The sequence below is a fragment of the Arachis hypogaea genome, chromosome 14 (genome assembly GCF_003086295.3).
Source record: "Arachis hypogaea cultivar Tifrunner chromosome 14, arahy.Tifrunner.gnm2.J5K5, whole genome shotgun sequence".
Taxonomy (NCBI): domain Eukaryota; kingdom Viridiplantae; phylum Streptophyta; class Magnoliopsida; order Fabales; family Fabaceae; genus Arachis; species Arachis hypogaea.
In genome coordinates this window covers 131,896,573-131,911,680 of record NC_092049.1, presented here as the reverse complement: position 1 = coordinate 131,911,680, position 15,108 = coordinate 131,896,573, and the positions used below count along the sequence as shown (strand labels likewise).

Sequence of the window (15,108 nt, the reverse complement as noted above, 5' to 3'; positions counted from 1 at the left end):
ATGAGGAAGAAAAGAGCTGCTGCCTCATTTAAGTGTTTGGGTCCGGTTGAACCCACGGGCCCGGTTTGGGCCCCGGTTCAACCGGTTTGGCCTTTCCGGTCTGTTTTTGGGCCAAATTTTCGAAATTGGTATCAAAATTTTTGTTTCGACGAGCTCTATCCTATTTTGATATTAGTTTTGTATTTTTAGCTTTCCTAATTAAAATTCAATTTATTAACTAATAATTTACCGATTTTTGCGGGGTTTACATCCTACCCACCTAATTAGGAATTTTGTCCTCAAAATTCAAAGTTAGTTACCTAAAAAGAGGTGTGGGTAGTCCTTTCGCATCTCTGATTCAAGCTCCCAGGTATGTTCTTCAACACCAGCCCGACTCCAAGCTACTTTCACCAAAGAAACTTCCTTACCGCGTAAACGCTTGATGCTTGTATCGTCAATCCTAACCGGAGTTACTGGGAGCGTCAGGTCTTCTCTCACTTGGACTGATTCCGGTTCTAGGACATGACTAGGATCAAAAGTGTATTTACGAAGCTGTGATACATGAAACACATCATGCAGGTTCGAAAGATGTGGTGGTAACGCGATCCTATACGCCACTGGTCCAATTCTCTTCAGGATTTCAAACGGCCCAATGTAACGGGGATTTAACTTCTTGGTTTTGATGGATCTCCCTATTCCAGTGGTTGGAGTAACCTTTAAGAAGACGTGCTCTCCTTCCTCAAATTCTAGAGGCTTCCGTCTTCGGTCTGCATAGCTCTTCTGACGGCTTTGAGCTTCAAGCATTCGACTCCGGATTCTCTTTATTTGCTCAGTGGTTTCACTTACCATTTCAGGTCCTATCAAGCTCTTTTCTCCTGCTTCGTACCAACATAATGGAGACTGGCATTTTCTTCCATACAAAGCCTCATATGGAGCCATTCCAATACTTGCATGATAGCTATTGTTATAAGCAAATTCTACCAGAGGCATATATCGATCCTAGCTCGCCGGTTGATCCAAAACACAAGCTCTTAACATGTCTTCCAAGGTTTGTATTGTTCTTTCTGATTGGCCATCCGTCTGAGGATGATAGGCAGTGCTTAGGCTTAATTGAGTGCCAAAAGCTCGCTGAAAAGCACCCCAGAACCGTGATGTAAAGCGAGGATCTCTATCCGATACAATGGTGGAAGGTACGCCATGTAACCTCACAATCTCCTTTATGTATAAGCGCGCCAACTCCTCCATAGTGCAGCTTATCCGAATAGGCAGAAAATGAGCTGACTTGGTTAGTCGGTCTATGACTACCCAAATGGCATCACAACCTGTCCGAGTTCTTGGTAAGCCCAATACAAAATCCATAGCAATGCTTTCCCATTTCCACTGTGGAATCTCCAAAGGTTGAAGGGTTCCTGCTGGCTTTTGGTGTTCAATCTTAACTTTCTGACAAGTTAGGCATTTAGAAACATGTAACGCCACATCATTTTTCATTCCTGGCCACCAGAACATCGTCTTTAAGTCTTGGTACATCTTAGTGCTTCCAGGATGAATGGAGAACCCGCTCTTATGAGCTTCCTCCAATATGTTATGTCGCAAATCCCCGACATCTGGCACAATTATCCGGCCCTTGAACCTCCACAACCCATCTCTATCTTCTGACACTCTCCATTGCTTGCCTTTCTCAATCGCCGGCAAAATCTTATACAATTCTTGGTCATTCTGATGAGCCTTTATCAGTTCAGCCTTGAAGTCGCTTGAGATCTGTAATTGGCTTAGGCATAAAGTCCCAAACTCCTCTCTGATTCCCAGTTTCAATCCTTGGAAGGCTCTCAACAACTCTTCCTCTCTTAGCATCATCCAAGCAGCACATAGAGATTTCCTACTCAAGGCATCCGCCACTACATTCGCCATTCCCGGATGATAGTTTAGCTCGAAGTCATAATCTTTCAGAAGTTCCATCCACCTCCTCTGACGCATATTCAATTCTTTTTGTTCAAACAGGTACTTCAGACTCTTATGGTCCGAGAAGACTTGAAATTTCACTCCATAGAGATAATGCCTCCAAATCTTCAAGGCAAAGACAACGGCTGCAAGTTCCAAATCATGAGTCGGATAGTTTCTTTCATGAGGTCTTAACTGACGTGAGGCATAAGCTACAACCTTATGATGCTGCATCAACACGCATCCTAAACCTTTCAAGGACGCATCACAGTACACCTCGAATGGTTCTCTCGACTCAGGCAACACTAATACAGGGGCGGTAGTCAATATATGCTTTAAGGCAAGGAAACTCTCCTCACACTTGGGAGTCCACACGAAAGGAACATCCTTCCTGGTCAGCTTCGTTAAAGGTAAAGCGAGCTGTGAAAATCCTTTGATGAACCTTCGATAATAACCCGCCAAGCCTAAGAAACTCCTGATTTCCGTCACCGAAGTTGGCCGCTCCCAATTCATCACCGCCTCAACCTTAGCGGGATCCACTGCTATTCCTTGTTTACTTACCACATGACCAAGAAATTTCACCTCAGACTTCCAGAACTCACACTTGGATAGCTTGGCATACAACTTCCTATCCTTCAGAATTTGTAGCACTGTTCGCAAGTGTTCAGCATGCTCATCCTCAGTCTTAGAATAGATAAGAATGTCGTCAATAAACACAACAACAAACTTATCCAGATATGGATGGAAAATTCTGTTCATGTAATCCATGAATATCGCCGGAGCGTTAGTTAGTCCGAAAGACATAACGGTATATTCATAGTGACCATAGCGCGTTCTGAAGGCAGTTTTGGGAATGTCCTCATCTCTGACCCTTATCTGGTGGTATCCGGATCGTAGATCAATTTTAGAGAACACGCTAGCTCCCTGTAATTGGTCCATCAAGTCATCAATCCTTGGTAACGGATATTTATTCTTCACTGTAACTTTATTTAGCTGCCTATAGTCAACACATAAGCGCATGCTTCCATCTTTCTTTTTCACCAGTAATACTGGTGCACCCCACGGGGATACACTTGGTCGGATACAATTTTTACCCAACAGATCCTCCAGTTGAGACTTCAATTCGGCCATTTCTAGAGGCGACATCCTGTAAGGAGCACTCGAGATTGGTCCGGCCCCAGGTACTAAATCAATAGCAAACTCAACTTCCCGTTTCGGTGGAAATTCATCAATATCATCAGGGAACACCTCCGGAAACTCACACACAACTGGGATTTGTTCCAAATCTTGATCATCACCCGAAACACCCGCAACTAGCAACAATATCCCCTGACATTCAGCCCCAGAACAGTTCACCATCATGGAATTCAAGTAGTAGTTATTCACTACAACCGGCCCTTCAGTGTCTTCAGGCATGAAATACACTGTTTTCGCCGAGCAATCTAATAGAACTCGGTTCTTGGATAACCAGTCCAATCCCAGAATGAGATCAAGACCAGTCATCGGCAAACAAATTAAGTTATGCACGAAATCACGCCCTTGTACTCGAAAAGGAACTTGCGGGCACCCTAACCTAGTCACCATAGCCTCATGGGTAGCATTGTATACCTTTAAATCATACCGCAGTACTACTACTTTCAATCCTAGCTCATCAGCCTTCTCAAATGCAATAAAAGTATGTGAAGCTCCAGAATCAAACAAAGCATTCAAAGTTTTACCCGCCATCTCACATTTACCTCGGATCAATGCCTCTGACCCCTCAGCGCCTATAGAAGAAGTAGTGTATACCCTTCCTGGTTGCTGCACCCTGCCTGTCTCATATCTCTTCTTCTCGGGGCAACTACTAGCCAAGTGTCCCGGCTGCCCGCAGGAGTAACAGACTCCAGTCCCAAACCTACATTGTCCTGAATGATACTTTCCACATCTGTGGCAACTCATATCCTGCTGTGGCTGCTTACCCTGTCTCCTTCCCTGATTAGCATTGGTATTAGGCCTCCTGGAGTTGCCTTGCCCCTGATTATTCTGAGGAACAAAGCTACCACGCTTGAACTGTCTGCCTCTGGGTGCAAAATTTCTCCCTGTGGTCCTCTGGAATGGCATCCTCAGACCCCCTTTTTCTGCTGCAGCCCTTCTAACACAATCCTCTGCCACCCTGCTCCTATTTACCAACTCAGAAAACACCCGAATCTGCATAGGCGCCACAAAGCTCTGAATGTCACTCCTAAGGCCTCCTTCATACTTTATGCATTTCCACTCAGCAAAGTCCTCAGGAGCTCCCTGACAGATGCGTGAAAAGCGGCACAATTCCTCAAACTTACTGGTATACTCAGTGATGGTCATCTGTCCCTGTTTAAGCTGAAGCAGTTCGAGTTCTCTGGCATTTCTAACTGAAGTAGGGAAATATTTTTTATAGAATTCATCTCGGAACAACTCCCAAGATATCACAATCCCATCAGGTTGCAGAATGCGCCTCATGCCCTGCCACCAGTGCTGAGCTTCACCATGCAACTGATAGGTCCCAAACTCAACCCACTGCTCATCAGGAACCTGCTGAGCCTGTAACGCCCGCTCAATGGCCTGTATCCAGTTATCGGCATCGGTAGGATTCGAGGTCCCTCTGAAAGTTGGAGGGTGAACCTTCAGGAAGGAATGTAGTGACATAGGACCATTCTCACCATTATTGCCATTATTTCCAGTATTAATTTGATTTCCCAGGGCTTCAGCTGTTGCTTGCATTGCTGCTGCCATATTGCCTAATGCAGCCATGAAGTCTATAGGGTTAGGAGTATTTCCTGATGCTTCAGGCATAGCATTGCCTATTCGGCCTCTACCTCGCCCGCGTCCGCGTCCGCGAGTAGACATCTGGTCCCTATACACACCAAACAAGTGATATCAAGTTGATCAGTCTCAATATCTCAAGTTCAGTGCTTTAAGTCCCAAATGCATGCTCATGAACGTTTATGCCACATATATCAATTAGATATCCTAATAGCACATAAACACATACACAGAGAATGCACAAAAGTACAATCAGTCCGTCCTCAGGCTCTATAGGAACGAACTGCTCTGATACCATAATGTAACACCCTACTACACAGTGTTTTATGCTTAAGTCATAGAACAGAGGTAGTGTGGTATTACAGACCTTTAATAGTAAGGATATACATATAATACTGAAAGAAATAATATACTAGGAGCCTTGAAACAGAGCGGGTAAACAAAAATCGCAAAATAAAAAGCGCAACGCTCAAGGAATAGGATTACTTGCGTGCTAAGAAACCTAATAGGAATATGATAAAACAATAAACGAAGGGATAAAGAAAAGCCAAAGAACAGCATAACTAGCCTCTGACTCAGCCTGCGAAGCTAAGGCTGGCCGGAGGATACATATATACATATAAACATACATAAGTGTCCCCAAAATATACCAAAATACCAAAGTAAACTCCTATCTCTCCCTCAACCTCTAAGAGAAGCAGCATACATAAGTTACTTGGAGAGTAAGCTACACATATATATACATATATACAAATAGAAACCAAAATACACCCAAGGACTACTTCGCTTTCCAGAATCCAGACGCTTAGCGAGGAGCCTCTCGACCTGCATCTGAAAAACAACAATACAATATGGAATGAGAACCGGAGGTTCTCAGCATGGTAAAAGTGCCACGCGTATAAGAAATACAGTCCTGAGAATGCCATAGGCAATCCTAGAACTCCGTTATTCAATTATCCAACTTAAGTACTAAACAGAAGCCATAAACAGGGGTAGGTATTCTAAATCTGCCTAACTTACTCAAGTTCAAGCTTAACCTAACACCAAACCATTTCCTCCGTTTCCTCCATCCTTTCATCATTCAGAATGCAACAGAAACAAGCAACCAAACAAGTTCACGCACAAGTAATGATCAAATAGTACAAATAGCAAGTATAACAAATAGCAGGTAATATATATCAATTAGGCATACCCAGGAAATGCATAGCAATCAATACAAACAAATGCATATGATGCATGTCTGTCCTATGGCTGATGGGGCCCATCTGTCGGTTATCCAGCCAACCCGACAAGTCCGAAAACCTTAGACTGTCCCCCGTCGCGCATCCCCAAGAGTCTATGCATAGAGTTCACATTCAATCATCATATAATCACTCAATGGGGGCTATCCATACCCGGGAATTTATACGTGCCCGGTCACCCTTACGACGTAGGGTCAACAGAGTATCGAGATTCAACCTGGAACACGTGGTGGCGAGCCACAGTTCTTACCCAGGGAAACTCGTATCTCAGATATCATTATTCATAAGCCATGGCAATTATCATCAATACATCATCAAGTATCAAACCTTAACATTAAACTTCATTAACATCCTTATTTTCTTCATAAAAGCTACTATTTACAACTTTCTTCACCTTCAAGTTATCTTATTTTCCTAGCTTCTTTTACCTACTGGACCTAGAACCATGCTTTAAGCCTTAAAAGGAAGAAAATGGAGGTTTAGAAGTGGAAAATTTGTTTAAAAAACATTCAAAACCGGTTTGGTCACCCTGAACTCAGATTTAAACACTAAACTTGCAACGTCCATAACTTTCTCCACAAAATTCCGTTTTCCACAAAGTTGATATCAATCAAAAGCTCTTGAAACTATCTTTTATTTGCAACAAACCACAACCCAATTCAAAATTTGAGGAGAATATTATGGATGTCTAAAGTTCATCAAAATTTGGTTTTAACCACTTTCAACAAAACCTCTTTTTCTCCAACTTAAGTTTCTTACCATTTAAAACTTGCATTGTAAAACCATATCAACTCAATTCATCAACAACCATTACCAATATAAGCTTTAATCAACTCAACCAACCTAGAACATCAAAATTATCCACTTTTACCTCATACATCAATAACTTTTCCTTTGTTCACATCAATTCTTCACCTATACCAATTCTCATCATATATTTATCAACCTTCCATCAACATATACTAATTAAATGCCATTAACATAAGTCAATTCTTCATACATGTTAATCCATCAACTTGACATAACAACCATTTATTAACAATCACCAACCATAATTCATCAATATCAACCTCAATATAACCCATTATAAGCAAGTCCAAAAGCATGAAATTAATAACATCAATACCTCAAAATTCCAATCTATGTTCATCAACAATTTACTCCAACAACATTACAAACTACTCATTAAATGCAATTAACAGTTCAACTTATCCTATGGTTCCTCTAACCTAAGTTTTCACAACACCGTAAATATTAAACGTGCGAAACTTAAACCATACCTTGGCCGATCACTTAGTTCACCCAAGGCAGCCTCACAACTCAAAATTATAGCCCCTCCAAACTCAAACAAACAGCCCCAAACCAAGCTTGATCACCAACAAGCCTCCAACAAGCATCAACATTCACATACACACTACCTAAACCATAATTAACACATCCAAACATAACAACTCAATACCCAAATTCCTAAATTCAGAAATTTTATTAGGGTTTGAGATCTCTTACCTTTACCCACTGATCCTTGGGCAATACCCACAAGAAATCAAGTCTAGTGGACCCCTAAAACATAAAAATCATAAAGGAATTGAGTTTCTCAAATCTTAAACTCGAAATTCATATACCAGCAGAAATGGGGCTAGGAAAAACCGATTCACTTACTGTTTTGTTTGGATAGAATTGAAGAGCTCGACGAGCCCGACGCGTGGCCGCAAACGGTGCGGCGATCGGAGCCCGGATGAGGAAGTTATGGTAGTTGGAAGGAATGGTGAGGGTTTGTGAATCTCCTCTCCCTCCCTTGCTGTAATGGCGTCGCAGCAGCTTATGAGGAAGAAAAGAGCTGCTGCCTCATTTAAGTGTTTGGGTCCGGTTGAACCCACGGGCCCGGTTTGGGCCCCGGTTCAACCGGTTTGGCCTTTCCGGTCTGTTTTTGGGCCAAATTTTCGAAATTGGTATCAAAATTTTTGTTTCGACGAGCTCTATCCTATTTTGATATTAGTTTTGTATTTTTAGCTTTCCTAATTAAAATTCAATTTATTAACTAATAATTTACTGATTTTTGCGGGGTTTACATAAAGCTATTTAAAAAAATCATTCAAATCCTAAAAAAAGCAAGATCAAAATTAAAACAAAAGAAAAAATACATTCAAAACATATAACAAAAAAAAAACAACCACAAAAAATAAAAATAAACATCCAAAACTGTAACAAAAAGAAGCATCCAAAATCATTGTAAAAAAATTTACCGAAAATTTTTTCAATTATAGTAAAAAAGAACGCATCACTTTCGAATATAGAAACATCCAAAACCTAACAAAAGAGAGATATCCAAAAGTGTTTAAAAAAATTCAAAACCTAACAAAACAAGACATCTAAAATTATTAAAAAAGAGCATCCGAGAACTAAAAAAAGAAACATCTAAAACTATTAAAAAATTATCTAAAACCTAAAAAGAAGAAATATCCAAAATATAAGAAAAAGAAACATCCAAAACATATAATAAAAACACATCCAAAATCTAGGAGAAAGAAACATCTAAAACTTGTAAAAATAATCATTCAAAATTTAGAAGAAAGTTCGCGGGTAGCAAGTGTGATGTCGAGGCCTCTTGCTAAGAGTCTTTTGATGAACCTGGGATTGGGTTGATGTTGTTGTGTGCTAAAAACACCACCAACAGAACGTGAAGCTCTTTTTTGTCGTTGAAACCATGGTTTGACAAACAGAAACTAACATAGGGATGGAGATATTATTAGAACATTATTGGATTTTTTTTCTATGAATCTTGATTAGTGAATATGCAGGATGACAAATTGCAAGGGAAGGCATTGCGGCACGAGAAATTGCAGGGGGTGCACATCACGAGATGAGAAATTGTAGGGTAAAGTGTGTGCATCCCGAGATGAGGTGTTGCATGGAGAGGCGCAGCGTCACGGCGATCAGGGTCGGAGGGGAGGGGCGCGGCGCCACGGAGAGAAGAGTTGGGAAGAGAATGCGGTAGCGTACGAGCAGCAATTGACCTTGAGGGCTCTCGGGAGGAATTGCAAAGAGAGGTAACTGCATCGCGGGGGAGAGCAATTGGAGGGGAAGGTCACAATAGGGGTTGAGATTTGATGACGCGTGTTTCGGAACCTAATCCTAATTTTTGGGAATTTCAAAATACAATTTTTTAAAAATTTTTGAAAAGTTGTTCATGTTGGTTATACATAGAGTTGGTTACCTATACTTTCTCTTTTACCAAAGAAATTTCTACATTAAATGTTAAAATTTTTTACATACATATAAAATTCGTATGAATCACTGATGCGCATTTAGACGATATTTACATAGATTATTATTTTTGTCCCAAATAAATCTGAGTGAAATATTTTGGATTATTTTAGAGGGAAGTTAAAACTAATATAGCAAAAAATTTGAGGCTGATTATACACAAATTTATAATAGAATTAATATTTTTCAAAACGAGTCTCAAATAAGTGTGAAGTTATTATGCACGTTCAAATGAAATACAAATGAATTCTAATTTTTGTCTTAAACTTGTTACTAATTTGTTTAAAATATTTTGTGTGCCATAAAAAAATGTGTGACAAGAAATTTTGGACCCAATTTAGCTGAGTTTGAATCTATTTTTTTATAACCTACACCGTAATCCGTTAAAAAATTTATTTTAAACAACAAATATATTTATTCAGTACTTAATTCAATGGCTAATTTTTTTATAAATTAAATTGATATGATTAGACAATAATAAATTAAATTCACTTTTCAACAAAAAATTTTTTTCATAATTATTCCTGACAACATTCTAGACTTTGTTTTTTTTCCTTAAATACTCTTAATTCTAAATAATAATTTTTTTCCATAATTCTACCCTTAATTTTTTTCCATAATAATGAAAATCTGAATCCCTTTTGACTTTATAATTAATGCGTTCATGTATCTAGTTACAATTCTATTAGGTATAATGCAATTTGTTTGAGATGCAATGGATGTATAAATATCCTTCTTTGCAGTGCAAAATCCATATGATTCTTTACTACTCATGGTAGATATATTTATTCCATATTGTTTAAGGTCTCATGATTCATATGGCCCTCCTTGTCTTTGTTATCAGTTTTCCTGTTTTATGTATGTACTATGTCTTTAAAAAAGATCATTGTAGATCTATATATCAACTCAATAAAGTACCAAAAAATTATATTATAATATTTGTTAAACATACTTTTTGTGAGTATTTTGGCAACGTGACTACCTACATTGCTCCATTGAAAGGGACATCAAATTGTGCATAATTTGAATGTTTCATCGGAACACATTCATCTAAGGCGCATGCACATACATATGTTGGTGGGAGTGCTCCAAAGAATGATAACAAGAGAATGCTCATTATGAGGTTTGGGTTGCCATTCAAGATTTTACTATTATCGTTTCCTTTTTTGTTGAGAATGTAATTCTTAAAGTGTCTTTGTGAGTTTAATTTGCTATGTAATTAGATTATTTTGTTAGAGTGACAACAAAAATTGTAGCAGCCCAGACCACCCGCTAGCATGATATTGCCCGCTTTGGCACACAAGGCCTCACGGTTTTGCCTTTGACGATAGGGATGATAGCCAAATCCCCCCACACTCACTCGTCAAAATGCGTCATGCTAGGGAGAGGTATCCACACCCTTATAAGGCATGCTTCGTTCCCTTCCTCAACCGATGTGGGACCTTACAAAAATCTCTGTCAATAATTAATCGGAAAAAGAATTTATTCATTCAAGAATTTAATATTAAATATTTAAAATCTAACAATCACATACTTAAAATACATGCTAATTGGTTGATTGTTTCCTGCGATTTATCCAAGTGTATAATATATAAGTCATAATACAATTGTATTTATTATTTTGCTTTGGTGTGTACAAATGATGTATGTTTTTATTTTTCTTATTGAGAATCAAATGCTTTATTTAAAGAATAATAATAATCTAAATGGATACTTAGTAAATTTTATATTAAATAATTTGATTTCCAACAATTTATATATAAAAGTTATTGAGAATTATTTCTTTTAGATAGATTTTGGTTTTTCTTTTGATTTTATTAAAAGTTATTGAAAATTATGGGTGTAATTAAATAAGTTGGCACCAAGTCTTAATTTTTATTCGAGAAAATTCCCAATTTGAAATCGCTTCAACGTTCCGTATTATCATAGAATAAATTCAATGGTAATACCAATGATAATGACCTCATTTAAATCGAATTTGTCGTCCTCTTTCCTTCACTTCTGAAAAATCCCTTCCCCCAAACCCCTCTCCCCTCCCTACCTAGCTACCACCTCCATCAACAACCTTTATCCAGCCGCCACCACAGAGCCCTCGGCACTCGTCATTTCAATGTCCTAACCGCACCCTAACAAGTCACATTGTGCCTACCTCCACCACATACCACACCCTAATCTCCATTTTTTTATGCTTTCTCTGTCCTTAAAGTGATTGCCACTGCCGCACTAAAGCTATTGTCACCACTGGCGCTCTCTCTCACTGATGAAGTTTTTACTAAGTCCTTAATTGTGCTGTTTCTATTTGTATATATATTAGTTATAGTTTTTCCTCGCCTTATCATTATGTTCTTATAAGAGGGATAGGAGCTGTGATTGTAATGATATGTATGTATATAATATTTGTAAGTTTCTTATGTAAGAAGTTTTGTTTATATATGCATATTTGTAAAAAGTGAAAAAGATCTTACGATTTTCTAAAGAAAACAGTGATACGGCTTTGAGAGTTAAAGACTCCTATTTTATTATTAAGTATATAGAAGTCATCATAATATTTCTCGCTAACAGAATGGTGCAGCCAGAAGCTTGATATTCTAATTAATAGTAAGGATGTTACAAAATACTAACCATTCAGCTTAGATTAGAATTGTAAAAAAGAATGAAAATTGAATAAATAATTTAGGATAAGTTGTTCTGGTGATTAAAGTATAATAGTGATATACAAATATTCTTATTTATTGTATCATCAATTTTAGATAAAATTTATGTCAATTTTTTTATTATCTATTATAAAATAGAATATGCACTTGTTCTAATAATTCAAGTAATAGTTAATAATAAATGAGTTTTATATGAATTATGATGTTCAATTTTAATTGAATACACCTAAGAATTAACATAATCCTAATAATATAATATGTTAATCATTTTTCTAAGTCAACGTGAAAAGATTAAAATGATATATCTTCTATTCAATCGTTATGAATAAAAAAAATTAGTAATATTTTTCAATTCTTATGCAATAAATTTAATCAATATATATGAAAAAAACTTAAACAACCACTGATAATTATCTTAAAAGACAATAAGATCCCCAAAAAAAGATCTATTAATCCAAGCTGGTACTTAACAGATAGATCAGTAGTTTATCATGCCACATAGACATGCTCTGTTAAGCCTAGAGAGAGGTTGTTTACGGAAGGGCTAAACAGTCTCACGGAATTCAAGATAAAAAATCGAAAAGAATTTTTTTTTGTTGAGAGTCTCATTGTCTTTCTGAATAATATAATTGTGAGGACCTGTTTAGAAATTTTTTTTTATAATTTATTATAATTATTTATATAACATAACCTTCATAATTTTATAAAAATAATTCTCAAATTACATATTTATTATCTCTAAAATTATATAATTATTCTAGTAATAATTAATAAAACATTAAATAAGATAATTTTAGACCGTTTAGACTGATTTTTTATTGTTTCTCAAATAATATTCTATCTCATTGATAATATGTAAAATGAAGTCAATATTTATGGTCAAATATTTAATGCGCTTCCAAATTAGTAATCTTCTCAATAATTATGAGAATATATATAATATCAGAAGCATTTAATTTTATTAATTTAATATGTGAATGCATTAATATTTAAATCTTACCATCAATATACGTTCATGCATCTCTACACAATTGTTTTAGATGAAAACACAATATGATTGATATGAAAAAAAATATATAAATACAAACCATTCTAGCCAGGGGAATCATCAATGGTTCATATGAAAAAATATTGATCATCAGGTTAGATATTTATTCCATATTATTTGATTCTTCCATTTTCATATGGCACTTTCATTTTCTTTTAAAAAAAAAATTCCTATCCTCATTCACTGACCTACCTTCATATACAACCTTTAACCTTAATGATCTTGATGTAGTACAAACCGTCGGCTTAGAATTTTCCACAAAATTGAGTTCCGTTGCAAGTATAGTCCAAGCCAACGGATAATGCTCACAGTCAAAGTTTGAATTCAAAACAATGTCACAATTTAAAACCAATTCAATTCCGGGAGTTTCAATTCCCGGGTTGTCTCCCAAGGACACTTGAGACCAATGAGTGTGCAATCTTGGTTGTGAGGATCATGGGATTTTCAATAAAGGGATAAACATATAAAGCAATAAAAGAATATGCAAAATTGTAATAAATGAGTTAATAAAGGAATTAATGAAGTAACTATGCAATCTAGACAAGTAAAGTGTAAAAGGAACTAATATAAATGTGTATGAAGGAATTAAAGCATAAAAGGTATCTTGGCTTGGAGTGAGCTAAGGGTGCTTTCCTTGTTGGAACCACAACTATGACAACTAGAATGGATCAATCTCACTTTATTAACCCTCATATCGGAGAGTACGTTAAATGAGCATAAGTGTTCTTAACCCACAAATCCTAAATTGCTTGCTAATTGCTTTAGCAACAACATAGCGTTAGTGGGAACAAGAACAATTAACAATCCAAGAATTGACACTAAATGTTGGACATTCCAACTCTAGGAACCCAATTGCTCACTTTTCCCAAGCCAAGAGATAGAAAACTAGCCCAAAATCATAATTGACATTTTGTCAAACACTTGGTGGGCAAAAACCTTAAACATGGGAAAAATGAGAAAAAGCTTGAAACAAAAAGCAACAAATGATCTCAATCAACAATAAAGACTCAAGAAAGCATGTAATAATCATCAATCTTCAAATTCATCAACAAGAATTAGAAATTGCAAAAGAGAAGTAAAATTGAACTATAACTTGAATTATAAGAAAGAGTAAGAACAATGTAACTACAAAGAGTGGTAACAAAGAGATACTTACAATGGAAATTAGCAAAATCCAAGATCAAAATAGGAAATGGCACTTGAATGTAAAAACCCTAGTATAAACCCTGGTAGAGATGATGAAAAACTTAAAGAAAAACTATACTAAAGCTTTCTACTACTACTCCTAAGCTACCCTAATGTTATGCTATGCTATGGTCTTCATTCTCCCTTCCTTATGAGCTAAATGGCTTCAGAAATGGGCCTCCAAACCACCAAAATCGTGAACCATGTGAGATTTTAATGAAGGCATGTACGGCCACCTGTGCGGACGCACAGACGTGTGCGTACGCACACTCTGCCGAAAATCTCTACCCGTGTGTACGCACAGGAAGTTGTGCGAACGCACACTAGGCGATGCTTGAATGGACGCGCGACATGCACGGTGCGGCTCGCGCGCACGCGTGGCTCTAATCTGATGGCTGTGCATACGCACACTAGGCTGAGCTCTACTCGTTTGATTCTTCATGCTTCCTCCACTTTGAATGCTCTTCTTCCATTCTCTCCAAGCCATTCTTACCTTATACCTCTGAAATCACTCACAAATAATATCAAGACATCGAATGGAAGGTAAATGGAATAAAAATAATCAAATTAGGCACAAAAGAGCATGTTTTCATAATCAAGCACAAATTAGGAGGAAAGTTCAAATGCATGCTATTTAGCGGAATAAGTACAAGTTTATATGATGAAATACATTCAATTTCAACCAAAAATCATAATCAAATATGGATTCATCAGATCTTCAAATTGATCATCATATCAAGTCAATAAAGTACCAAAGGATTATATGATTTTTGTTTTTATTGCTGCTATATGTTTTTAATCATAACCGATTTTGGGAATTCATGGTGGCAATAATGAAAACAAACCTCTGTTGGTGATGATACCGCAGAAGATTATTTTTTCTTGCAAGCTTCACCATAGATTTTAGGATTTTATGCTATTCTTAAATATTATGGTGAACTCAGGTGAAAATAAATGAGATCTAATTTTGGTACATCTTACAGATTCGAACCAGAACTCTTTGATTACGAAAACCTTCCAT

The 15,108-nt window shown here is 37.0% G+C and overlaps 1 long non-coding RNA gene across 1 annotated transcript; it reads right to left on the bottom strand.

Annotated features, from left to right (window-relative positions):
- Window positions 1-5,248: 5,248 nt before the first annotated feature.
- LOC112744200 (uncharacterized) lies at window positions 5,249-7,755 on the bottom strand. Its single transcript, XR_003172712.3, has 4 exons — window positions 7,596-7,755; window positions 7,443-7,496; window positions 7,217-7,354; window positions 5,249-5,526 (listed from the first exon to the last, which is right to left on the bottom strand). It is a non-coding gene; the product is annotated as an uncharacterized lncRNA (long non-coding RNA).
- Window positions 7,756-15,108: the final 7,353 nt, after the last annotated feature.